At 48.6% G+C, this 25,360-nt stretch overlaps 10 non-coding genes across 10 annotated transcripts; all 10 read right to left on the reverse strand.

Annotated features, from left to right (window-relative positions):
• Nucleotides 1-1,376: 1,376 nt before the first annotated feature.
• On the reverse strand, nt 1,377-1,448 carry TRNAG-UCC. Its single transcript has one exon. It is a non-coding gene; the product is annotated as a tRNA-Gly (tRNA).
• Nucleotides 1,449-1,936: 488 nt separating this feature from the next.
• On the reverse strand, nt 1,937-2,018 carry TRNAL-AAG. The gene has a single exon. It is a non-coding gene; the product is annotated as a tRNA-Leu (tRNA).
• Nucleotides 2,019-3,507: 1,489 nt separating this feature from the next.
• On the reverse strand, nt 3,508-3,579 carry TRNAG-UCC. The gene has a single exon. It is a non-coding gene; the product is annotated as a tRNA-Gly (tRNA).
• A 6,657-nt stretch (nt 3,580-10,236) lies between these two features.
• Nucleotides 10,237-10,318, reverse strand: TRNAL-AAG. The gene has a single exon. It is a non-coding gene; the product is annotated as a tRNA-Leu (tRNA).
• Nucleotides 10,319-11,808: 1,490 nt separating this feature from the next.
• On the reverse strand, nt 11,809-11,880 carry TRNAG-UCC. Its single transcript has one exon. It is a non-coding gene; the product is annotated as a tRNA-Gly (tRNA).
• Nucleotides 11,881-17,787: 5,907 nt separating this feature from the next.
• On the reverse strand, nt 17,788-17,869 carry TRNAL-AAG. The gene has a single exon. It is a non-coding gene; the product is annotated as a tRNA-Leu (tRNA).
• Nucleotides 17,870-19,356: 1,487 nt separating this feature from the next.
• TRNAG-UCC lies at nt 19,357-19,428 on the reverse strand. Its single transcript has one exon. It is a non-coding gene; the product is annotated as a tRNA-Gly (tRNA).
• A 494-nt stretch (nt 19,429-19,922) lies between these two features.
• On the reverse strand, nt 19,923-20,004 carry TRNAL-AAG. The gene has a single exon. It is a non-coding gene; the product is annotated as a tRNA-Leu (tRNA).
• A 1,485-nt stretch (nt 20,005-21,489) lies between these two features.
• TRNAG-UCC lies at nt 21,490-21,561 on the reverse strand. Its single transcript has one exon. It is a non-coding gene; the product is annotated as a tRNA-Gly (tRNA).
• A 526-nt stretch (nt 21,562-22,087) lies between these two features.
• Nucleotides 22,088-22,169, reverse strand: TRNAF-AAA. The gene has a single exon. It is a non-coding gene; the product is annotated as a tRNA-Phe (tRNA).
• Between the last annotated feature and the right edge of the window lie 3,191 nt (nt 22,170-25,360).

The raw sequence follows: 25,360 nt of genomic DNA on the forward strand, positions 1-25,360 counted from the left end.
AGGTAGAATAAAGAGAACACTTAAATACGCTCAGCTCAGAGCACTTTCTCTGTTGCTCAGGGAAAGCAGCAGCGTTCACTTACTGGCTAAGGCCTCAAAGAGGCGCCTTCTTGAGTAACAGTGGAAAGGTAGTGAAGAAAGCTACACTAGTCAAGATTTTTTTTTAACGGACCTCTCACCCTGCTTTCTAGCTTTTCTTTGGATTTTGCATTTAGGTTCAGTCCAGAATGGGCTCTGACCGGGAAAACAATATCCAAGTTTCAAAAACAGGGGGTTGGGGGGTTTCAAATCCCACGTCATTATATCAGGAAATAAATAAATAGATTCAGGACCTGAGAGAAACAAAAGTAGTGCAAGAACTTACATCACACTCATCAGGGAGAGCACATTAACACACCAAGACTTCCCCCACCTGAAGAGAGGAGCAGGGCTGGGAGCTACAAGCACCTGAGAGAGCAATATTGAGAAACTTCAAGGAAGACATAGTCTAGACTGCTTCAGAGTCAGAAAACCCTCACGCCGATTATATGCTGATTATTCTTGCAATAAGCAGTGGATTTTCCCAAATCATCTTAATAACGGCTTATGGTCTTTTGACTTAGAAAATTATCGAAACCTTTTTTTTTAAAACCCCGTTAAGCTAACTGCTTCATCACATTCCCCAGCAACGAATTCCACAGTTTACTTAAACAGGTTGAGTGAAGAAATGTTTTCTCCGGTCTGTTTGAAATCTACTAATTAGTAGCTTCATCGCATGCCACCTAGTCCTTGCATTTTAGGAAAGAGTAAACAAGCGATTCGCATCACATCGGTTCACTCCACTCAATATTTGGTAGACCTCTATCCTATCTGCCCTGTGCCGTCTGTTCTCCAGGCTGAAGAGCCCTGGCCACTTTAGCCTTTCCTCCAGTTTACCATTTTCATCGCCCTTCTCTGTCCCTTTTCTCATTCCGTAAAAATGGGGTTAACTGGTGGCCCCGCATACACCCGACCTTAGCCAAAAGACCGAGAAGCGGTAGCAGACAGTAGACAGCATGCCTGACGTCCTTGTCCGCCTCCCCCGGGCCCATCAGGACTAAACATGCTGGGTGCGGAAAGCGTCAATGTAATGAGAGCCTTGTACCGGCACCCCATCTGCCCATCTTAGCATCAGATTTCGAAATGTGGAAAGCGGGAAGATCTAGTGGGGAAAGATAAAAGGAACTTGAGAGGAGCAAGAGAGAGAGAGAAAAGATAAAAGGGAAAGAAACCGTTCTCAGCTCATCTCTCTGCGATGAAAGATTGCGTGCTCATGCGCACAGGCTGCCTTTGGAAGGGAAATGGACAGAAGGGTTTCCAACAGAATGCCACTGACGACAACGGAAAGGAAGCAAAATTGCATTGGCCGGGAATTGAACCCGGGTCAACTGCTTGGAAGGCAGCTATGCTCACCACTATACCACCAATGCAGATGAAAGCCAAGGTCACTCTGGGTGAGTATCTCTGATTAGGGAGGATCCTAAATATTCCCCGATCTCCCGTACGCATGCTTCGGTATCTGTGAAAACTTAGGCAATCCAGGAGAAGTACCAAATGGGTTGAGTGATGCATATATCTAATCTACGAGGATGGTAGCAGGTATGCTTCAAATGCCATGCTCAACAGGTTTAGTACTACAGAAGGAGAAACGCAGTTTAGCTTTTTTTTTTAAAAATCAGATAAAAGACTCTCTTTCACCCTGAATTGGCGTTTGTGTGTACCTTAGAAAAGCAAAGTGAAGCAAAGGCAGTTTCCTTTACAAATGAAGTTGCTAGGTCATCAACAGGAGAGACACCTGTTCTATTTTGGAGCAACAGCCCTGCCTCTGTACACAGTATACTGATGCGTAGAGAACACAGAGCCCTAGACTGAGATTAAAATGAGCAGGATCCCACAGGGCAAACACAAAGCTACAACTTGGCAGTGGTGGGATTTGAACCCACGCCTCCAAAGAGACTGGAACCTTAATCCAGCGCCTTAGACCGCTCGGCCACACTACCTACGGGAAGGAAGGGCATGCTTACAGCTCCTTGTGCATAGTTAGAAAGAAGAGCCTTCCTGCTTCATGTATCAGCGCTGACTGTTTTGCTGCCTTGCATGGCTTATCATGGAAGGTAGAATAAAGAGAACACTTAAATACGCTCAGCTCAGAGCACTTTCTCTGTTGCTCAGGGAAAGCAGCAGCGTTCACTTACTGGCTAAGGCCTCAAACAGGCGCCTTCTTGAGTAACAGTGGAAAGGTAGTGAAGAAAGCTACACTAGTCGAGATTTTTTTTTAACGGACCTCTCACCCTGCTTTCTAGCTTTTCTTTGGAATTTGCATTTAGGTTCAGTCCAGAATGGGCTCTGACCGGGAAAACAATATCCAAGTTTCAAAAACAGGGGGTTGGGGGGTTTCAAATCCCACGTCATTATATCAGGAAATAAATAAATAGATTCAGGACCTGAGAGAAACAAAAGTAGTGCAAGAACTTACATCACACTCATCAGGGAGAGCACATTAACACACCAAGACTTCCCCCACCTGAAGAGAGGAGCAGGGATGGGAGCTACAAGCACCTGAGAGAGCAATATTGAGAAACTTCATGGAAGACATAGTCTAGAATGCTTCAGAGTCAGAAAACCCTCACACCGATTATATGCTGATTATTCTTGCAATAAGCAGTGGATTTTCCCAAATCATCTTAATAACGGCTTATGGTCTTTTGACTTAGAAAATTATCGAAACCTTTTTTTTTTAAACCCCGTTAAGCTAACTGCTTCACCACATTCCCCAGCAACGAATTCCACAGTTTACTTAAACAGGTTGAGTGAAGAAATGTTTTCTCCGGTCTGTTTGAAATCTACTAATTAGTAGCTTCATCGCATGCCACCTATTCCTTGCATTTTAGGAAAGAGTAAACAAGCGATTCGCATCACATCGGTTCACTCCACTCAATATTTGGTAGACCTCTATCCTATCTGCCCTGTGCCGTCTGTTCTCCAGGCTGAAGAGCCCTGGCCACTTTAGCCTTTCCTCCAGTTTACCATTTTCATCGCCCTTCTCTGTCCCTTTTCTCATTCCGTAAAAATCGGTTTAACTGGTGGCCCCGCATACACCCGACCTTAGCCAAAAGACCGAGAAGCGGTAGCAGACAGCAGACAGCACGCCTGACGTCCTTGTCCGCCTCCCCCGGGCCCATCAGGGCTAAACATGCTGGGTGCGGAAAGCGTCAATGTAATGAGAGCCTTGTACCGGCACCCCATCTGCCCATCTTAGCATCAGAGCTCGAAATGTGGAAAGCGGGAAGATCTAGTAGGGAAAGATAAAAGGAACTTGAGAGGAGCAAGAGAGAGAGAGAAAAGATAAAAGGGAAAGAAACCGTTCCTCAGCTCATCTCTCTGCGATGAAAGATTGCGTGCTCATGCGCACAGGCTGCCTTTGGAAGGGAAATGGACAGAAGGGTTTCCAACAGAATGCCACTGACGACAACGGAAAGGAAGCAAAATTGCATTGGCCGGGAATCGAACCCGGGTCAACTGCTTGGAAGGCAGCTATGCTCACCACTATACCACCAATGCAGATGAAAGCCAAGGTCACTCTGGGTGAGTATCTCTGATTAGGGAGGATCCTAAATATTCCCCGATCTCCCGTATGCATCTGTGAAAACTTAGGCAATCCAGGAGAAGTACCAAATGGGTTGAGTGATGCATATATCTAATCTACGAGGATGGTAGCAGGTATGCTTCAAATGCCATGCTCAACAGGTTTAGTACTACAGAAGGAGAAACGCAGTTTAGCTTTTTTTTTTTTTTCTTAAAAATCAGATAAAAGACTCTCTTTCACCCTGAATTGGCGTTTGTGTGTACCTTAGAAAAGCAAAGTGAAGCAAAGGCAGTTTCCTTTACAAATGAAGTTGCTAGGTCATCAACAGGAGAGACACCGGTTCTATTTTGGAGCAACAGCCCTGCCTCTGTACACAGTATACTGATGCGTAGAGAACACAGAGTCCTAGACTGAGATTAAAATGAGCAGGATCCCATAGGGCAAACAGTGTAGTTACTTACCTGTAACGTAGGTTCTCCGTGGACAGCAGGATAGTCAGCCACATATGGGTGTTGTCCCAACACCTCCCAATTTGCGGATAAGCTCTCCAATAGCTCAGAGAGATTTTTTTTTTTTTTCTCTGAGCACGTGCAGTGCCCGGGCCCCACTGGGCATGCCCGAGCCCTACCCATTTTCCCCTGCTTCCCCCTAATCCCCAGGATGTTCCTAGCTGTGGCCGGGTCGGCCGTATGGGGAGGCGGGTGGGTTGTGTGGCTGACTATCCTGCTGTCCACGGAGAACCTACGTTACAGGTAAGTAACTACACTTTCTCCTAGGACAAGCAGGATGAGTCAGCCACATATGGGTGACTCCCTAGCCGAGGGATGTACCGACTGGACCTGCGCCTTAGCGCTTTGTGCATCCCTCGCCTGGCTGTGGAGGCCTAGCCGGGCAGGGTAATCAGGCAAAGCAGGTAAAGTTGTGGAAACAAGGTTTTAGATAAAGTGCTGTGTTAACTGAGCAATAATACTCACAGAACAGTGAACTGGTCAATGACAATCAATGGACAGTGAGAAACCAACTGGTCAAAAGTGACAATTTGTACTTGCCTGTGAGAATTCATACTTGCCTATTCCACATTCATTCTAGACAGGAGTGCTGGAAGACCTACTTAACTCACAGAACAGCGAAACTGGTCAATGACAATCAATGAACAGTGAGAAAACCAACTGGTCAACGGTGACAATTTATAACTGGTCAGTAGTGACAATTCGTACTTGCATATGAGAATTCATACTTGCCTATTCCACCTTCAGACTAGACAGGATTTCTGGAAGACCTACTTAACTCACAGAACAGTGAAATTGGTCAATGACAATCAATGAACAGTGAGAAACCAACTGGTCAACAGTGACAAATCGTACTTGCATGTGAGAATTCATACTTGCCTATTCCACATTCAGTCTAGGAAGGAGTGCTGGAAGACCTACTTAATCAATATCTATAACACCCTACTTGAACAGTGTTTGTCGAAGCTGTGCTAGTGGTTGCTGTCCCTCCCGGGAGGGAACCTGTGCTTGGTGAAGGTGTGCATGGAGGACCACGTGGCTGCATCGCAGATGTCCCCTATTGGTCTGTGGTGCAGATGTGCCGTTGTGTTGGCTATGGTTCTGCGCTGGTGGGCGTTGGCTCCCACCTGCGGTTGATGCTGCACTTTTCTATAGGTGAAGGGGATGCACTCTTATATCCAGCGCGCGCGCCTGCGTTTGGTGGCCAGAAGACCTGGTCTGTTTTGGTCGTAGGAGACGAACAATTGAGGCTTGTCTAATCTGCTGCATAGTCAGGGCCCGCACACAGTCCAAGAGGTGTTGCTGAGGAGGCAGTGTGCCTCCCTGTGGGGAGATGTAGAGTGCCGGGAGGCGCGCTGAAGCCACCTTCGGCAAGAATCGGGGGTGGGTTCTGGGTACCACCCTGTTCTCATGAGGGAGTGTGAAGGTAGACACGATGGTCAGGGTTTTCCCAGCCAGGAATACGGGATCTGCCTCCCCCAAAGGCTTGAAGGGGTCGAGGTGAGAAGATGCGGCACCAAGTTGAGGTCCCATCCGGGCGGTGGTGTCCCTTCATGAAATTTTGTGATTACTGGATGCCTCGACACTGGTTTGCTGTCTAGGCCAGCGTGGTATGCTGTGATTGCACTTAGGTGGACCTTGATGAAAGTGGGTTTTAGGTCCCCCTGAGATAAGCTCAGTATGTACTGCAGGATGCCCGGTATGGGGCAGTTGTAGGGGTCTCGCTGCGTGTCTGTGCACTGGTAGCGGAACCTTCTCTCTTTCAACCCATAGCGTTTTCTGGTTGAAGGTCTTCTGGCTGCCATAAGAGTGTGCTCCACGTCTTGTGGTAGGTTCATCCTCTCATCATCCATGCGGTCAGGGCTAAGGAACGCAGGTCGTGGTGGAGGGGGTAATGAGAACTGCACTGATCGGGAGCGGGGAGAGGTGGGTGAACCGCTATCCCTTGCCGGAAAGGGAACCATGGTTGCAGGAGCCCGAACAGGGCAATCATGATCTTCTGCAGGACTTAGGGTGTTCCAACTCACAGACAGACCGTCGGGGCTGAGACGGCGATGGGTTGATCTCTTTGCGCAGAAGGTCAAGTATTTTGAGTTCGGTTCGGTTGCAAACAGGTTGATGCTCGGTGTGCCTCAGGTGCTGAAGATCTTCTTCATCGCCGCTGGGTTGAGACACCACTCATCAGGATCCAGCTGGTGGCTAAGTCTTTCTGCCAGGTCGTTCTGCTCCCACAGGAGGTAAGTTGCCTGGATGGCACATTGAATGGAGTCGGAGAACTCCCACATGTGGCAAGCTTCCTTGCATAGCGAGGTTGACCCTGTCCCTCCCTGTTTGCTGATATAGTGCGAGGCCACCTGGTTTTCTGTTTGGGTGAGGACTGCCCTGCCTGTTTGAAGGTTTCGAGGGCATTCCCTAAGGCCCTGAGCTCCAGTGGGTGGGTGGTCAGAGGTTGGTTACACTGGTCCCAGTGACGTCTGAGGTGCCCTTTCAGGGATCACATGAGTAGTCTGGTGTGCTGCACAACAAAGAACGGAGCGTGCTGACGATGAGCTGCTGGCAGGGATGCACTGTGCCAGGGATGTCATGGCGTCAATCTGGTAGTCCCGTAGGACGTCCTTGGTCTGCGTGGTGTCGATGACTGCCCAGATGAACGATATCCCCTGGGTGGGTATCAGGTGGGATTTCATGTAGTTGATGAGGAACCCCAGTTCTTGGAGGAGGGTTATGGTGGTTGACGGGGCTGCCAGCTGTCGAGATAAGATAGGAAGCGCACCCCTTGAAGGCGAGGATGTGCCACTGCCACGCACTTTGTGAACGCTCTTGGAGCCGTTGAGAGTCCAAGGGGCAGGACCTTGTACTGGAGGCGTCTGTCTTGGCTTTAGAAGCGACGATGCCTCCTGTGGGCTGGGTGCATGGGATACTAGCCAATACTCGGGCTTTAACAGGGCCAAGACTGTACCCAGAGAGTGCATCTGGACCTTGTGTATGCATCTGTTGAGCTTACCGAGATCCAGGGACGAGCGTTGTCCTTGTCCATGGTGACGCGGGGGTTCCTGGAGTAGAAACCCCTTGGTGATCTCCTCTGTTCGTCACCGCCTCTATTGATTCTGCCGAAGCAGGTCCTCTCCTTGCTGCAGGAAAGTTGGGTCGTCAGATGGAGGGTGCCCCGCCCACTCGGGGGGGGGGGCGGGAGTGGAGACGAATTCGGAATCCCTGCTTGATGATGCTGAGGGCCCACTGGTCGATGGTGATCCTGGGCCAAGCCTTCGCAGACAATCTGATCCTGCTGGGCCGGAGGGTGGTCAAGGTTCTGTTTTTGTCTTGGGGAGAGGGCTGCCCTTGGATGCCCCTGCCCCTCGGGCGGTGCTTGTTTGCTTAGCAGTTATGTTACTGTTGCGAGCGCTGGGGCACAGACTGCTGCCAGTGTGGACTGGCTCAGTTGTGAGCTGGAGTCTCTATTTTATTTTATTTATTTATTTCCTCTCACTGGCCTCCTGATAAAGCCGCAGCTGGAACTGGAGCGCAGCAATTCGTGCGCTCAGCATTGCGCCCTCGAAGGTCTTTTTCCCCGTGGAAACCAGGGTTTTTCAGGTCCTTCCCTGACGGGGGTTGGAGGGGGGGGGTCGTGCTGCCCTGTTTCTCTTAAGCTACCGCAATGTCCATGTATGGCTGCTGCGGGTTGTCGAATCCCTGGGCTGGAAAGATCTGGTACTTCAATCCCAGTCTCCTTGATGTTGGTTGCCCTGAGGGGGGAGTCAGCCAAATCTTGTCTCTGCAGTCCAGGAGGTTCTTGTGGACTGGAATCGCCACTGCCTGCGTGAAGTACTGGTACTGGTAGTTCAGGCCTTGTAGTACTCTGTCTTGGGTACTTGTTGACCACCCACGTGGATCTTGAGAAAGGCTGTGAGTTTCTGGAGGGACTTGGGGTGAGTCCTCGTTTGTGGGTTTATTTTTATTTTTATTTATTTATTTATTTATTTATTTTTTTAAAGTAAATATGTATTTATTTTTTGTGGGTGGTGACTCGGGGCGTGGCTGGAGGCTGGTGTGTAGCTTGTTCCTCCGTTGCTTGGGTGCATGGCCTGCCGCTGAACCGCGCCATGTTGTTGTGCATGGCTCCCTCTAAAGGGGGGCATTGTGGGGAGTGTAGCCCGCTGAGAGAGGAGTGGGTCAGCCGGAGGATTAACTGTGGCTGCTGGTCCCACCCCTGGTGGTTCGCAGGTTCATGTGCTGCTCCACTTGACTGGTTGGGTGGCTCCATGTACCCCACCACCCTTCTCTGTCCTTCTTGAGAGGGGGGGAGAGCCTGCAGAGAGGGGGCAGGATGCACCCCTTCATCTGTGCCAGTGCTCCTGGCTGCGTTTCCCACTGTGCCTGGAGGCAGAGAAAGAGGAGTGATAATGCCTCTTGAGTGGGCTTCTCCTGCTGTACTGCCTATTGTATATTAAACTGTACAGCGCTGCATATGCCTTTCAGTGCTATAGAAATCATGAATAGTACAGAGTCCCTCATGCTAGCTGGAAAAACACTCTGCCTAGGTTTTATGAAGAGCAAACAGCTTTTTAGACTGAGGAGTTTCAAGCTCCCACCCTTGGAGAGGCATGGTCTGACATGCTGCATCTCTAAAGATATCAGCACCCTGCTGAGAAAGGCAGACTCCTGTTCCCAACCTGAGAGGGGGAGGGGGAAAGGTGTGAATTGTAGACTCTGCAGGACCCAAAGAGGGAAAGAAACATCGAGTTTGTTTGTTTTTTTTTTTTTTTTTTTTTTTCAGCATGTCCTTTATAAGCTGAACTCTGGGGCAGCATGTCTCCTACTGGGGGGAGAGGTCTGCAGGTCCCCTCCAAGGGAAAGAAGCATGGGAGATTCTTTCTCCTTAAATTCAGATTGGGAGGAGGGTAGGGCAGAGCCCTCGGGGCTGCAACAGGTTATCAGAGGTTTTCCCAAAAACAAGCAGATAGGACTTACCTTTGAACCCCAATCGGCTCCCTTCAGAGGCCGGCTGTAAGAGGCAGCATGCCGTCTGGAGGGTGAAAGCCCCGATCTGTTGCTTGCAGAGGCCGTGGATTTACGCAGCAGCATGCAAGACTCCTATCGGCTGCCCTGCATAGGATGGCTGAAAATGGCACGTGCAGGGATTCCTGGAGAGATCTCTCGGTCTGGCGAGACTCCTATGGGCTGCCCTGCAGAGGTTGGTTCAAAGCGGCAACATGCAGGGACTCCGGGAGATATTTCTCTACCGGGCCAAGTGCAGGCGGGGGGATTAGCTGAGCCAGGGCATCCTGGAGGCTCCTTGCCACTGTAGCATGTGGATCCCCCGCTGCTGTATTCTGATGAGGATGGCTGCTGGAGGAAGATTCTCGGGCCTCACTTCTCTTTATGCCCTGCGGAGGCTGGCTGTAAGCAGCGACATGCATGAACTCCTGGAGAGATCTCTCGGTCTGGTGAGACTCCTATCGGCTTCCTGCAGGGGCCGACGGCTAGCGACAGCATGCAAGGCTTCCTGGAGAGATTTCTCGACCGGGCAAGTTGCAGTCGGGGGGGTTGACTGAGCCAGGACGTCCTGGAGGCTCCTCACCGGATTCGTCTGTGGATCCCCAGCTGCTGCATTCCGATGAGGATGGCTGCTGGAGGGAGATTCTCGGGCCTCACTTCTCTTCATGAAGTCTCTCAGTGCCCTCTTCCTTAGCTTGCGTGCACGTGGTGACATGTGCGCACAATGCAAGCCACACGGAAACCTCGAGCGCCGGATCCAATCAGTGGGCGCACAATTCATGAGGATCCAGTGTGTTCATCCTCCTCCTGCATCCCAGTTGTTTCTTTAGATGATTCAGGCATCTTCAAGTTGATGAGTAGAAAAGTTGTAATGGAGAGCTGTAGAAAATCCGACCGATGGGAACGGGCGGAAACTAAAGACTGGGGATTAGGGGGAAGCAGGGGAAAATGGGTAGGGCTCGGGCATGCCCAGTGGGGCCCGGGCACTGCACGTGCTCAGAGAAAAAAAAAAAAAAAAAAATCTCTCTGAGCTATTGGAGAGCTTATCCGCAAATTGGGAGGTGTTGGGACAACACCCATATGTGGCTGACTCATCCTGCTTGTCCTAGGAGAAACAAAGCTACAACTTGGCAGTGGTGGGATTTGAACCCACGCCTCCAAAGAGACTGGAACCTTAATCCAGCGCCTTAGACCGCTCGGCCACACTACCTACGGGAAGGAAGGGCATGCTTACACCTCCTTGTGCATAGCTAGAAAGAAGAGCCTTCCTGCTTCATGTATCAGCGCTGACTGTTTTGCTGCCTTGCATGGCTTATCATGGAAGGTAGAATAAAGAGAACACTTAAATACGCTCAGCTCAGAGCACTTTCTCTGTTGCTCAGGGAAAGCAGCAGCGTTCACTTACTGGCTAAGGCCTCAAACAGGCGCCTTCTTGAGTAACAGTGGAAAGGTAGTGAAGAAAGCTACACTAGTTGAGATTTTTTTTTTAACGGACCTCTCACCCTGCTTTCTAGCTTTTCTTTGGAATTTGCATTTAGGTTCAGTCCAGAATGGGCTCTGACCGGGAAAACAATATCCAAGTTTCAAAAACAGGGGGTTGGGGGGTTTCAAATCCCACGTCATTATATCAGGAAATAAATAAATAGATTCAGGACCTGAGAGAAACAAAAGTAGTGCAAGAACTTACATCACACTCATCAGGGAGAGCACATTAACACACCAAGACTTCCCCCACCTGAAGAGAGGAGCAGGGCTGGGAGCTACAAGCACCTGAGAGAGCAATATTGAGAAACTTCAAGGAAGACATAGTCTAGACTGCTTCAGAGTCAGAAAACCCTCACACCGATTATATGCTGATTATTCTTGCAATAAGCAGTGGATTTTCCCAAATCATCTTAATAACGGCTTATGGTCTTTTGACTTAGAAAATTATCGAAACCTTTTTTTTTTAAACCCCGTTAAGCTAACTGCTTCATCACATTCCCCAGCAACGAATTCCACAGTTTACTTAAACAGGTTGAGTGAAGAAATGTTTTCTCCGGTCTGTTTGAAATCTACTAATTAGTAGCTTCATCGCATGCCACCTAGTCCTTGCATTTTAGGAAAGAGTAAACAAGCGATTCGCATCACATCGGTTCACTCCACTCAATATTTGGTAGACCTCTATCCTATCTGCCCTGTGCCGTCTGTTCTCCAGGCTGAAGAGCCCTGGCCACTTTAGCCTTTCCTCCCGTTTACCATTTTCATCGCCCTTCTCTGTCCCTTTTCTCATTCCGTAAAAATGGGGTTAACTGGTGGCCCCGCATACACCCGACCTTAGCCAAAAGACCGAGAAGCGGTAGCAGACAGCAGACAGCACGCCTGACGTCCTTGTCCGCCTCCCCCGGGCCCATCAGGAATAAACATGCTGAGTGCGGAAAGCGTCAATGTAATGAGAGCCTTGTACCGGCACCCCATCTGCCCATCTTAGCATCAGAGCTCGAAATGTGGAAAGCGGGAAGATCTAGTGGGGAAAGATAAAAGGAACTTGAGAGGAGCAAGAGAGAGAGAGAAAAGATAGAAGGGAAAGAAACCGTTCCTCAGCTCATCTCTCTGCGATGAAAGATTGCGTGCTCATGCGCACAGGCTGCCTTTGGAAGGGAAATGGACAGAAGGGTTTCCAACAGAATGCCACTGACGACAACGGAAAGGAAGCAAAATTGCATTGGCCGGGAATCGAACCCAGGTCAACTGCTTGGAAGGCAGCTATGCTCACCACTATACCACCAATGCAGATGAAAGCCAAGGTCACTCTGGGTGAGTATCTCTGATTAGGGAGGATCCTAAATATTCCCCGATCTCCCGTACGCATGCTTCGGTATCTGTGAAAACTTAGGCAATCCAGGAGAAGTACCAAATGGGTTGAGTGATGCATATATCTAATCTACGAGGATGGTAGCAGGTATGCTTCAAATGCCATGCTCAACAGGTTTAGTACTACAGAAGGAGAAACGCAGTTTAGCTTTTTTTTTTTTTTTTTCTTAAAAATCAGATAAAAGACTCTCTTTCACCCTGAATTGGCGTTTGTGTGTACCTTAGAAAAGCAAAGTGAAGCAAAGGCAGTTTCCTTTACAAATGAAGTTGCTAGGTCATCAACAGGAGAGACACCTGTTCTATTTTGGAGCAACAGCCCTGCCTCTGTACACAGTATACTGATGCGTAGAGAACACAGAGCCCTAGACTGAGATTAAAATGAGCAGGACCGGAGGTCACGTGATGCCATGAGCGCGTGAGGACGTCTCCTTGCTCGCTCCAGGGCTGCCCTGCTTACTTTGCGAACAATTGACGGTTATCCCAGCTAATTGTGGGGCCACGGAACGCCGGACCCTTTGTCTTGCATGGAAAGATATATTACTAGAGCGAGAGAGCACATGCAAGCGAAACCGACACGTAAAGACCGGGAGAGAGGACGGCCTAGTGACCCTAAGATGGCGGCGAGCCCCGCGACGGCGGTCTCCAATCTAACGGAGGCAGCGCTGAACGACATCAAGGAGGCACTCGCACAGGTACTGGGGCCCAAATTGGAATCACTTACGGCGCAAATCTCAAATATTGAAACCTTGCTTGCGGCGGCGGCGGCTCGCACTACTGAGTTGGAGCAGCGGGTCTCCACGTTAGAGGACACCTCTACGGCCCGGGGAGCTGATATTGGTGCGCTGCAGGCGCAGGTTCGAGCACAAGCTGAAAAGTTGGATGACTTGGAAAATCGTTCCAGACGCTCGAACCTGCGCCTGCTGGGGATCCCGGAGACAATCCCGGACCGCTGTTTGATAGAGACACTGGAGAATTGGCTACGAGAGGAGCTGCCCTTATCCCCGGCCTTGGGGCTCCTACGCATTGAACGGGCTCACCGCCTGGGCCCTCGCCCTGGTATGGAAATGCGCCCAAGGGTGGTCATCCTAAAACTTTTAAATTACAGACACAAAGTGGAACTCTTGCAGGTTTACCGCACCAAGCGAGATACCTTGAAATACAATGGAGCCATGGTCCGCATCAGCCAAGATTTTTCTATGGCGCTGCAAGAACGGAGGCGGCCCTTCTACCCGCTTTGTGCTCTACTCTCGGCCAGTAAACAAAGATTTCAATTTAATTATCCGGCACAGCTGCGGATTCTCTCCAATGGAGTATGGAAGTCCTTTCAGTCCTCTGAGGCGGCTGCTGACTACATTAAACTTCTTGAAAAACCCAGCGCGGGGGAGGATTGATGTGATGGAGTAGACTTCTTTGCTTAGTCTTACTCAGATGATTTGATGGTTGACATGGATTGATATTAGGGGATGATGTCATATTGGCTCTGTTGAGCTTTCTATTTCTGCGGGCCGGGGTAGCCCTGGAGAAGGTGTCTTTTGTGACCTGTTCCTATATGATGGGGGTTGTGAAGATTGTTGGGGGTTATGGGGGGGTGGGGTATTTCTGGGTGGCAGCGGCACTACTAAAGGGGCTTTTTATGTTCCTTTTTTCTTGTTGTCTGGGATTTCTTTTCTCAGGGTTCTCTGCACTGTTTGGGGGGAATGTATCTGTGGAGTATCGGGGCGAGGCTGGGCGCCCTGAGACTCCTTTCATTGGCTGGTTTCTTTGCTTTGCATGGATTGGCGGGGGACAATATGGGTGATAGGACACTGCGCATACTTTCCTGGAATGTTTCAGGAATCACATCCCCTGCTAAACGTACAAAAATTCTATCCCAATTGAAACATCACTCAGCTGACATAGCTTGCCTACAGGAGACTAGGCTTACTGATGCAGAGCACCAAAAACTCCGGAGAGGGTGGGTGGGGGACTTACACTACGCTTCATCGACTGGGAAGAGGGCGGGGGTAGCCATATTGATTCGGAAGGGCTTACCCTGCACAGTCAATGTCCTAAGGCGTGATCCTCGGGGCCGTTATCTATTGGTGAAAGTGATTGGACCGGGTGGGCCCTTTAGATTATTAGTGGGATATGGCCCCAATGGCTATCAACACTCCTTTTTCCAGAACTTAGTTAATATTTGCTTACAGGATTCTGCTTGCCCATTAATTTTGGTGGGAGACCTGAATCAGGTATTAAACTCTGGGATGGATCGTTCTGGGGGAGCAGGAACACAGCCAGTGAGACAAACAAAGGGTGTTCCATACCTGTGTCGAGCCTTGGGGTTGGTAGACCCCTGGAGGTTACTCCACCCCAATGAGCGGGACTATACACATCAGTCTAGAGCCCATGGTTCCTTTTCTAGAATCGACTACACCTTACTCTCTGAAACATTATTTACTAGAGTCTCTGAGGCAACAATTGGCCCACTGGAGGTATCTGATCATCATATGATTTGGCTAGATGTGGCCGTAGGTGGCCCTATGGGGCATGGGTCTGGATGGAGATTCCCTTCGTATTTACATGATGACGCCCATTTTCGGGAGTTCTTAACTGGAAAATGGGAGGACTATTGTTCCTTTAATGCACAACACATAGAGCAACCAACATTATTTTGGGAAACTGCAAAAGCAGTGTTACGGGGGGAAGTCATTGCTTATGTGGCCTCTCGGACACGACGCATAGCATGCCGCATAGTACACTTAGAAAAACAGTCGACACAATTGAAACGTGAACTGCTAATCACCCCCTCCGTAGCTAATAATGAAGCGTACAAAACAGTTGTAGCTGAGCTAAATTCGCTTATACATGAACGTACTAAGAAATTGCTGTTTTATCGTAAATTCCAATTTTATAAATATGGTAACAAGGAAGTTGCTGGCGTCGGTAGCCAAGAGCTGGACGGGATCCAGATATATTGCTATGATACGAGAGGATTCGGGGAGGATGTTGACTTCTGCGGAGGATATCTCAGCTAGCTTTAAGAATTATTTTGAGGCTTTTTATGCCTCACCGGGTTTATATTCGGGCCCGGATATCAGTGATTATTTGGAGGACGCGGGAATGCCTAGATTGACGACGGCCCAGGTCTCTCGGTTGGATAGACCCTTACAACTTCAGGAGGTGTTGCAGGCGATTAAGAAATTGAAGTCTTGCACAGCCCCGGGACCGGATGGGTACTCCCCGGAATTCTTTAAGATCTTATCTTCGTCTATAGGGAGTTCCCTTCTGAATTATTATACAGCGATTCAGGCACATGGCTCATTTCCGAGATATGCAAATGATGCCTTGATTACTTTAATTCCGAAACCTGCTAAACAGCCTACGGAAATTGAATCTTATCGCCCAATATCTTTGTTAAATGTTGATGTGAAGATTATGGCTCGTGTATTAGCGGATCGGCTGGCTCCGTTACTACCCACCATTATTGTGCCTGAACAGGTGGGGTTTGTTCAGACACGTCATTCTGTATTAAATGTTCGCCGAGTGTTACTGGCCCTCTCTCGTGCTCAAATGAATAACATTCCTGGCTTAATAGTTGGGCTGGACGCGGCTAAAGCTTTTGATAAGGTCCATTGGCATTATTTGTTTCAGGTCTTACATTACATAGGGATCCCGGATAGTTTTATGTCCCTGATCCACACACTATACTCTGGACCCACTGCATCAATATTGGTCAATGGGGTGAGATCCCTTGGGTTTTCAGTGGGTAGGGGGACACGACAGGGTTGCCCATTGTCCCCCTTGCTTTTTCTGTTGTATCTGGACCCCTTGTTGCGCACACTTCAAAAAGATGACGAGCTAGTGGGGTTGCCCGAGGGTTCCTCTCAGTTGCGGGTGTTGGCATTTGCGGACGATCTCCTACTGACCTTGGGCAATCCGCAACGTTCACTGTCTCGAGCTCTAGAAATTTTGGATGAATTTCACCTTTACTCTGGTTTAGTCCTTAATAGACAAAAGTCCTTGGCGATGCCAACTTCGCCTGAGGTGCGCCAGAATTGGGAGGGGGAGTTCCCATTGCAGTGGGCCTCTTCCCGGTTAACGTATTTGGGAGTGGTTATCCCTCAAAACTTGGATAGACTTTACTCCGATAACGTCTTACCCCTACTCCGTCGTACAGCGACCACATTTTCCAATTGGGGGAAACTTCCCTTGTCCCTCTCGGGCCGCATTGCCATCTACAATATGATGATCCTGCCTCAGTGGACCTATCTATTGCAAATGTTGCCGATTATGATTACTACACCACACTTATCACAACATAACTCTCACCTCTCAACATTCCTGTGGCAGGGAAAACGAGCTAGGATAGCATTATCTAAGTTGATGTTAACTAGACGTCAAGGGGGGTTGGGTCTTCTGAGTGTTTCTAGATTTAACCTGGCATGTCAACTACGCCATATACATGATTGGTTTTGTAATACTACATGGTTTTCTTTGCCTGAGATTGAATGTTTTTCTTTTCGACCATATCATTTCAGTTATCTGTTACATGCTCGTCAATTACCGGACTTACCATTATTACAATCTAACCCCTTTTTACCTGCAATGCGTAAAGCTTGGAAGCTGTTATGTAAGTTGTTGAACATTTCTCCATATAAAACCCCTTATATCCCCATCGCTGGAAATGGGGACTTCTTGCCCGGCCTGGACTCTGCAGCTTTCCGGCGCTGGGCTTCAATGGGCCTTCGCTACATGTCTCAGGTGGTCCTTGATACGGGTCTTCCAACCACTTTTGTTGATCTACAGTCGCAGTTTCATCTCTCCTCCATGGATTGGTTTGCTTACAGACAGCTTAAACATTATTTACTAACTTTACCTTCTGCAACATTGAACATAGATGTTCAACACGGATTACAGGAAGCTCTAAGCCTCACGGCCCAAGATCTAATACCTTTGAGCTTTTATTGCAAGCATCTTCAAGAACTTTCTGGGGAACTGGACTTTCTTACCATTGCCCTGAAATGGACTTCTGATCTTCAAGTGCCTATCTCCGCTGATATGATCCGTAGAGGCATTCGCATGGGGAACGATCCTACAATGTCTTCCGGGGAGAAAGAACGGAACTACAAGTTTCTCCTGCGAGCTTTTTATCCACCCAAGAGAGCTCAGATAATGGGGCTTAGTCCGGGACATTGTTGTGGAAAGTGTGCGCAGCCTATGGCATCTTTTGGACACATGTTTTGGACTTGTCCCTTGGTGTCTCAATTTTGGTTAAGTTTGGTGTCCAATGTGGCTCAATTTTGGGGGTGTTCCTGGAGGATGCATCACAGTTTTCTTTTTACACTACAAATACGCCTCCATCCACCGAAACCGGGATGTGCAAATTTCATTCGGAAAACTGTGCTCATGGGCCGGAAATGTATTCTTACCCGGTGGCTTTCACCTCAACCGCCGACTTTCCAGCAGTGAAGACTATTGATGATACAACAGATGCTATTGGAAAGAAAGGCCATTACGGATCTGACCGCAAAAAAGAGTCGGTTGTTTCGTCTTTGCTGGTATCCTTTTAGCCTGACCCTAACTCCTTTTGTTCAACGACAACTTTGGATAGACTGATTTGAATATCATTCCCATACCCACAGTGCTATTGTTGATTATGTTTATCTTGCTGCTGCTGCCCAGAAGGGGTGGGGGGGAGTGGGATGGGGGGGATATGGGTTCTGGAGTTGTGTTGTGATATACCCAACCTTACTTGATTACTGTATTATTGTGTTTATTATTGGTTGAATAAAAATCAATTTACATAAAATGAGCAGGATCCCATAGGGCAAACACAAAGCTACAACTTGGCAGTGGTGGGATTTGAACGCACGCCTCCAAAGAGACTGGAACCTTAATCCAGCGCCTTAGACCGCTCGGCCACACTACCTACGGGAAGGAAGGGCATGCTTACAGCTCCTTGTGCATAGCTAGAAAGAAGAGCCTTCCTGCTTCATGTATCAGCGCTGACTGTTTTGCTGCCTTGCATGGCTTATCATGGAAGGTAGAATAAAGAGAACACTTAAATACGCTCAGCTCAGAGCACTTTCTCTGTTGCTCAGGGAAAGCAGCAGCGTTCACTTACTGGCTAAGGCCTCAAACAGGCGCCTTCTTGAGTAACAGTGGAAAGGTAGTGAAGAAAGCTACACTAGTCGAGATTTTTTTTAACGGACCTCTCACCCTGCTTTCTAGCTTTTCTTTGGATTTTGCATTTAGGTTCAGTCCAGAATGGGCTCTGACCGGGAAAACAATATCCAAGTTTCAAAAACAGGGGTTTGGGGGGTTTCAAATCCCACGTCATTATATCAGGAAATAAATAAATAGATTCAGGACCTGAGAGAAACAAAAGTAGTGCAAGAACTTACATCACACTCATCAGGGAGAGCACATTAACACAGCAAGACTTCCCCCACTTGAAGAGAGGAGCAGGGCTAGGAGCTACAAGCACCTGAGAGAGCAATATTGAGAAACTTCAAGGAAGACATAGTCTAGACTGCTTCAGAGTTAGAAAACCCTCACGCCGATTATATGCTGATTATTCTTGCAATAAGCAGTGGATTTTCCCAAATCATCTTAATAACGGCTTATGGTCTTTTGACTTAGAAAATTATCAAAACCTTTTTTTTAAACCCCGTTAAGCTAACTGCTTCACCACATTCCCCAGCAACGAATTCCACAGTTTACTTAAACAGGTTGAGTGAAGAAATGTTTTCTCCGGTCTGTTTGAAATCTACTAATTAGTAGCTTCATCGCATGCAATCCTAGTCCTTGCATTTTAGGAATGAGTAAACAAGCGATTCGCATCACATCGGTTCACTCCACTCAATATTTGGTAGACCTCTATCCTATCTGCCCTGTGCCGTCTGTTCTCCAGGCTGAAGAGCCCTGGCCACTTTAGCCTTTCCTCCCGTTTACCATTTTCATCGCCCTTCTCTGTCTCTTTTCTCATTCCGTAAAAATGGGGTTAACTGGTGGCCCCGCATACACCCGACCTTAGCCAAAAGACCGAGAAGCGGTAGCAGACAGCAGACAGCACGCCTGACGTCCTTGTCCGCCTCCCCCGGGCCCATCAGGACTAAACATGCTGGGTGCGGAAAGCGTCAATGTAATGAGAGCCTTGTACCGGCACCCCATCTGCCCATCTTAGCATCAGAGTTCGAAATGTGGAAAGCAGGAAGATCTAGTGGGGAAAGATAAAAGGAACTTGAGAGGAGCAAGAGAGAGAGAGAAAAGATAAAATGGAAAGAAACCGTTCTTCAGCTCATCTCTCTGCGATGAAAGATTGCGTGCTCATGCGCACAGGCTGCCTTTGGAAGGGAAATGGACAGAAGGGTTTCCAACAGAATGCCACTGACGACAACGGAAAGGAAGCAAAATTGCATTGGCCGGGAATCGAACCCGGGTCAACTGCTTGGAAGGCAGCTATGCTCACCACTATACCACCAATGCAGATGAAAGCCAAGGTCACTCTGGGTGAGCATCTCTGATTAGGGAGGATCCTAAATATTCCCCGATCTCCCGTATGCATGCTTCGGTATCTGTGAAAACTTAGGCAATCCAGGAGAAGTACCAAATGGGTTGAGTGATGCATATATCTAATCTACGAGGATGGTAGCAGGTATGCTTCAAATGCCATGCTCAACAGGTTTAGTACTACAGAAGGAGAAACGCAGTTTAGCTTTTTTTTTTTTTCTTAAAAATCAGATAAAAGACTCTCTTTCACCCTGAATTGGCGTTTGTGTGTACCTTAGAAAAGCAAAGTGAAGCAAAGGCAGTTTCCTTTACAAATGAAGTTGCTAGGTCATCAACAGGAGAGACACCTGTTCTATTTTGGAGCAACAGCCCTGCCTCTGTACACAATATACTGATGCGTAGAGAACACAGAGTCCTAGACTGAGATTAAAATGAGCAGGATCCTATAGGGCAAACACAAAGCTACAACTTGGCAGTGGTGGGATTTGAACCCACGCCTCCAAAGAGACTGGAACCTTAATCCAGCGCCTTAGACCGCTCGGCCACACTACCTACGGGAAGGAAGGGCATGTTTACACCTCCTTGTGCATAGCTAGAAAGAAGAGCCTTCCTGCTTCATGTATCAGCGCTGACTGTTTTGCTGCCTTGCATGGCTTATCATGGAAGGTAGAATAAAGAGAACACTTAAATACGCTCAGCTCAGAGCACTTTCTCTGTTGCTCAGGGAAAGCAGCAGCGTTCACTTACTGGCTAAGGCCTCAAACAGGCGCCTTCTTGAGTAACAGTGGAAAGGTAGTGAAGAAAGCTACACTAGTCGAGATTTTTTTTTAACGGACCTCTCACCCTGCTTTCTAGCTTTTCTTTGGAATTTGCATTTAGGTTCAGTCCAGAATGGGCTCTGACCGGGAAAACAATATCCAAGTTTCAAAAACAGGGGGTTGGGGGGTTTCAAATCCCACGTCATTATATCAGGAAATAAATAAATAGATTCAGGACCTGAGAGAAACAAAAGTAGTGCAAGAACTTACATCACACTCATCAGGGAGAGCACATTAACACACCAAGACTTCCCCCACCTGAAGAGAGGAGCAGGGCTGGGAGCTACAAGCACCTGAGAGAGCAATATTGAGAAACTTCAAGGAAGACATAGTCTAGACTGCTTCAGAGTCAGAAAACCCTCACGCCGATTATATTCTGATTATTCTTGCAATAAGCAGTGGATTTTCCCAAATCAACTTAATAACGGCTTATGGTCTTTTGACTTAGAAAATTATCGAAACCTTTTTTTTAAACCCCGTTAAGCTAACTGCTTCACCACATTCCCCAGCAACGAATTCCACAGTTTACTTAAACAGGTTGAGTGAAGAAATGTTTTCTCCGGTCTGTTTGAAATCTACTAATTAGTAGCTTCATCGCATGCCACCTAGTCCTTGCATTTTAGGAAAGAGTAAACAAGCGATTCGAATCACATCGGTTCACTCCACTCAATATTTGGTAGACCTCTATCCTATCTGCCCTGTGCCGTCTGTTCTCCAGGCTGAAGAGCCCTGGCCACTTTAGCCTTTCCTCCCGTTTACCATTTTCATCGCCCTTCTCTGTCCCTTTTCTCATTCCGTAAAAATCGGTTTAACTGGTGGCCCCGCATACACCCGACCTTAGCCAAAAGACCGAGAAGCGGTAGCAGACAGCAGACAGCACGCCTGACGTCCTTGTCCGCCTCCCCCGGGCCCATCAGGACTAAACATGCTGGGTGCGGAAAGCGTCAATGTAATGAGAGCCTTGTACCGGCACCCCATCTGCCCATCTTAGCATCAGAGCTCGAAATGTGGAAAGCGGGAAGATCTAGTGGGGAAAGATAAAAGGAACTTGAGAGGAGCAAGAGAGAGAGAAAAGATAAAAGGGAAAGAAACCGTTCCTCAGCTCATCTCTCTGCGATGAAAGATTGCGTGCTCATGCGCACAGGCTGCCTTTGGAAGGGAAATGGACAGAAGGGTTTCCAACAGAATGCCACTGACGACAACGGAAAGGAAGCAAAATTGCATTGGCCAGGAATCGAACACGGGTCAACTGCTTGGAAGGCAGCTATGCTCACCACTATACCACCAATGCAGATGAAAGCCAAGGTCACTCTGGGTGAGTATCTCTGATTAGGGAGGATCCTAAATATTCCCCGATCTCCCGTACGCATGCACGTACGCACGCATGCACGCATCTGTGAAAACTTAGGCAATCCTGGAAAAGTACCAAATGGGTTGAGTGATGCATATATCTAATCTACGAGGATGGTAGCAGGTATGCTTCAAATGCTGTGCTCAACAGGTTTAGTACTGCAGAAGGAGAAACGCAGTTTAGCTTTTTTTTTTTTCTTCTTAAAAATCAGATAAAAGACTCTCTTTCACCCTGAATTGGCGCTTGTGTGTGCCTTAGAAAAGCAAAGTGAAACAAAGGCAGTTTCCTTTACAAATGAAGTTGCTAGGTCATCAACAGGAGAGACACCTGGCTTTAGGGTAGCCTGTTCTATTCTGGAGCAACAGCCCTGCCTCTGTACACAGTATACTGATGCGTAGAGAACACAGAGCTCTAGACTGAGATTAAAAGGAGCAGGATCCCACAGGGCAAACATAAAGCTACAACTTGGCAGTGGTGGGATTTGAACCCACGCCTCCAAAAAGACTAGAACTTTAATCCAGCGCCTTAGACCACTCAGCCACACTACCTACCCGAAGGAAGGGCATGCTTACAGCTCCTTGTGCATAGCTAGAAAGAAGAGCCTTCCTACTTCATGTATCAGAGCTGACTGTTTTGCTGCCTTGCATGGCTTATTATGGAAGGTAGAATAAAGAGAACACTTAAACACGCTCAGCTCAGAGCACTTTCTCTGTTGCTCAGGGAAAGCAGCAGTGTTCACTTACTGGCTAAGGCCTCAAGCAGGTGCCTTTTTGAGTAACATTGGAAAGGTAGTGAAGAAAGTACGAATTGTCACATGCAAGCACAAATTGTCACTGTTAACCAGTAAGTTTTCTCACTGTTCATTGTTATTGACCAGTTTCTTACCTGTAACGTAGGTTCTTCGTGGACAGCAGGATAGTCAGCCACATATGGATGTTGTCCCAACAGCTCCCAATTTGCGGATAAGTTCTCCCATAGCTCAGAGAGATTTTTTCTTTTTTTCTCTCTGAGCATGTACAGTTCCCGGGCCCCACTGGGCATGCCCGAGCACTACCCATTTCCCCCTGGTTCCCCCTAATCCCCAGGATGTTCGTAGCTGTTGCTGGGTTGGCTGTACGTGGAGGCAGGTGGGTTGTGTGGCTGACTATCCTGCTGTCCACGGATAACCTATGTTACAGGTAAGTAACTATATTTTCTCCTAGGACAAGCAGGATGAGGAGCCGCTTATGGGTGCCTCCCTAGCCAAGAGATGTACCGATTGGACCTGCGCCTTAGCGCTCTGTGCATTCCTTGCCTGGTTGTGGAGGCCGAGCTGGGCATGGTAATCAGGCAGAGGATAAGTTGTGCAATCAAGGTTTTTGATAAAGTGCTGTGTTAACTGGGCAATAATACTCACAGAACAGTGCAACTGGTCAATAACAATGAACAGTGAGAAAACTTACTGATTAACAGTGACAATTTGTGCTTGCATGTGACAATTCGTACTTGCATATTCAACATTCAGTCTAGACAGGTAGTACTGGAAGACCTACTTAATCAAAATCTATAACACCCTACATGATCAGTGTATGTCAAGGCTGTGCTAGTGGTTGCTGTCCCTCCCGGGAGGGAAGGGCCGCTTGCAAGATGTTCGGCCGAATGCATTCAGGGTGTGGAATGCTATGTCGAGGCAGTAGTGTTTGGTGAAAGTGTGCATTGAGGACCAAGTGGCTGCACTGCAGATGTCCTCTATTGGTGTGTGGTGTAGATGAGCTGGAGTTGTGGCTACGGCTCTGAGCTGGTGGGCGTGTGCTCCCACCGGCGGTTCACGCTGCGCTCTTCTATAGGTGAAGGGGATGCACTGGGATATCCAGCACGAGAGTGTGCGTTTGGTGACCGGCAATCTTGGTCCATTTTGGTCGTAGGAGACGAACAGTTGTGAGGCTTGTCTGGTCCGTTGTGTCCTATTGATGTAGGTATTCAAGGCCTGCACACAGTCCAGGAGGTGTCGCTGAGGTGGTTGTGAGCCTCCCTGGGGGGGATGTAGAGTGTAGGGAGGATGAAAGACTGGTTGATGTAGAACGCTGAAGCCACCTTCGGCAAGAATCGAGGGGTTGGTTCTGAGCACCATCCTGTCCTCATGGAGGAATGTATAGGGGGTGTGATGGACCATGGCCTGGATCTCGCTGGTACGTCTGTCTAACGCGATGGAGGTCAGGAAGAGGGTTTTCCAGGCAAAGAATCTTAAATCTGCCTCCTCCAAAGGTTCAATGGGGTCGAGGGTGAGCTGATGCAGCACCAAGTTGAGGTCCCATCCGGGCGGTGGTGGTCTGACCGGTGGGTGCAGATTGGACAGTCCCTTTATGAATTTTGCGATTACTGGGTACCCCGACACCAGTGTGTTGTCTAAGCCAGTGTGGTATGCCGCGATCGCACTTAGGTGGACCTTGATTAAAGTGGGTTTTAGGCCCTCCTGAGATAAGCTCAGTAGGTACTGCAGGATGTCCGGTATGGGGCAGTTTTAGGGTCTCGTTGCGTGCCTGTGCACCAGTAGTGGAACCTTCTCCATTTCAACCCATAGCATTTTCTGGTTGAAGGTCTTCTGGCTGCCATAAGAATGTGCTCCACATCTTGTGGTAGGTTCATCCTCTCAACATCCATGCGGTCAGGGCTAGCTGAGATGGCTATGGGTCGGTCTCTTTGAGCAGGTCATGCATTTTGAGTTCAGTTCGGTTGCAAACAGGTCAATTCAGTTCGGTGTGCCCCAGGTGCTGAAGATCTTCGTCACCGCTGGGTTGAGAGACCACTCGTAAGGATCCAGTTGAGGCTGGCTGCCAGGTCGTTCTGCTCCCCAGGAGGTAAGTTGCCTGGATAGGGCATTGAATGGAGTTGGTGAACTCCCATATGCGGCAAGCTTCCTGCAGATCGAGGCTGACCCTGTCCCTCCCTGTTTGTTGATGTAGTACATGGCCACCTGGTTGTCTATTTGGATAAGGACTGTCCTGCCTGTCACCCACTGTTTGAAGATTTCGAGGGTATTCCTTATGGCCCTGAGCTCCAGTAGTTTGATATGGAGTGAGAACGTCTGGGCAGTCTATGTGTCCCCTGTGGGAAGATGGAGAAGGTGTGCCCCCCATCCATGTTTGGTGGCATCCGTGGTGACCACCAGCTGGTGAGGTGGTGGTCTGAATGGTTTCCCCTTCGCTAAGTTATCTTGGGCCATCCACCAGTGAAGTGTCTTGTGTATGGGTTGGCGAATGGGTATTTGGGTGGTCAGTGGTTGGGTATGCTGGTTCCAGTGACATCTGAGGTGCCATTGCAGGTGTCTCATGTGTAGTCTGGTGTGCTGGACAACATAGACCGCAGCTTGCCATGTGGCCCATGAGACGCATGAGGGAGCGTGCTGACAATGAGCTGCTGGCAAAGATGTGCTGGGCCAGGGATATCATGGCGTAGATCCGGCAGTCCGATAGAAAGGCCTTGGTCTGTGTGGTGTCGATGACTGCCCCGATGAACGATATCCTCTGGGTGGGTATCAGGTGGGATTTTTGTAGTTGATGAGGAACCCCAGTTCTTGGAGGAGGGTTATGGTGGTTGTCAGGGCCGCCTGTGCCTCCCTTGGAGAGTGGGCCACTATCAGCCAGTTGTCGAGATGAGATAAGAGAGGATGCACACCCCCTGAAGGCGAAGATGTGCTGCTGCTGCCACGGCCACACACTTTGTGAACACTCTTGGAGCCGTTGAGAGTCCAAAGGATAGG

The sequence above is a fragment of the Geotrypetes seraphini genome, chromosome 1 (assembly GCF_902459505.1).
Source record: "Geotrypetes seraphini chromosome 1, aGeoSer1.1, whole genome shotgun sequence".
In the NCBI taxonomy this organism is placed as follows: Eukaryota; Metazoa; Chordata; class Amphibia; order Gymnophiona; family Dermophiidae; genus Geotrypetes; species Geotrypetes seraphini.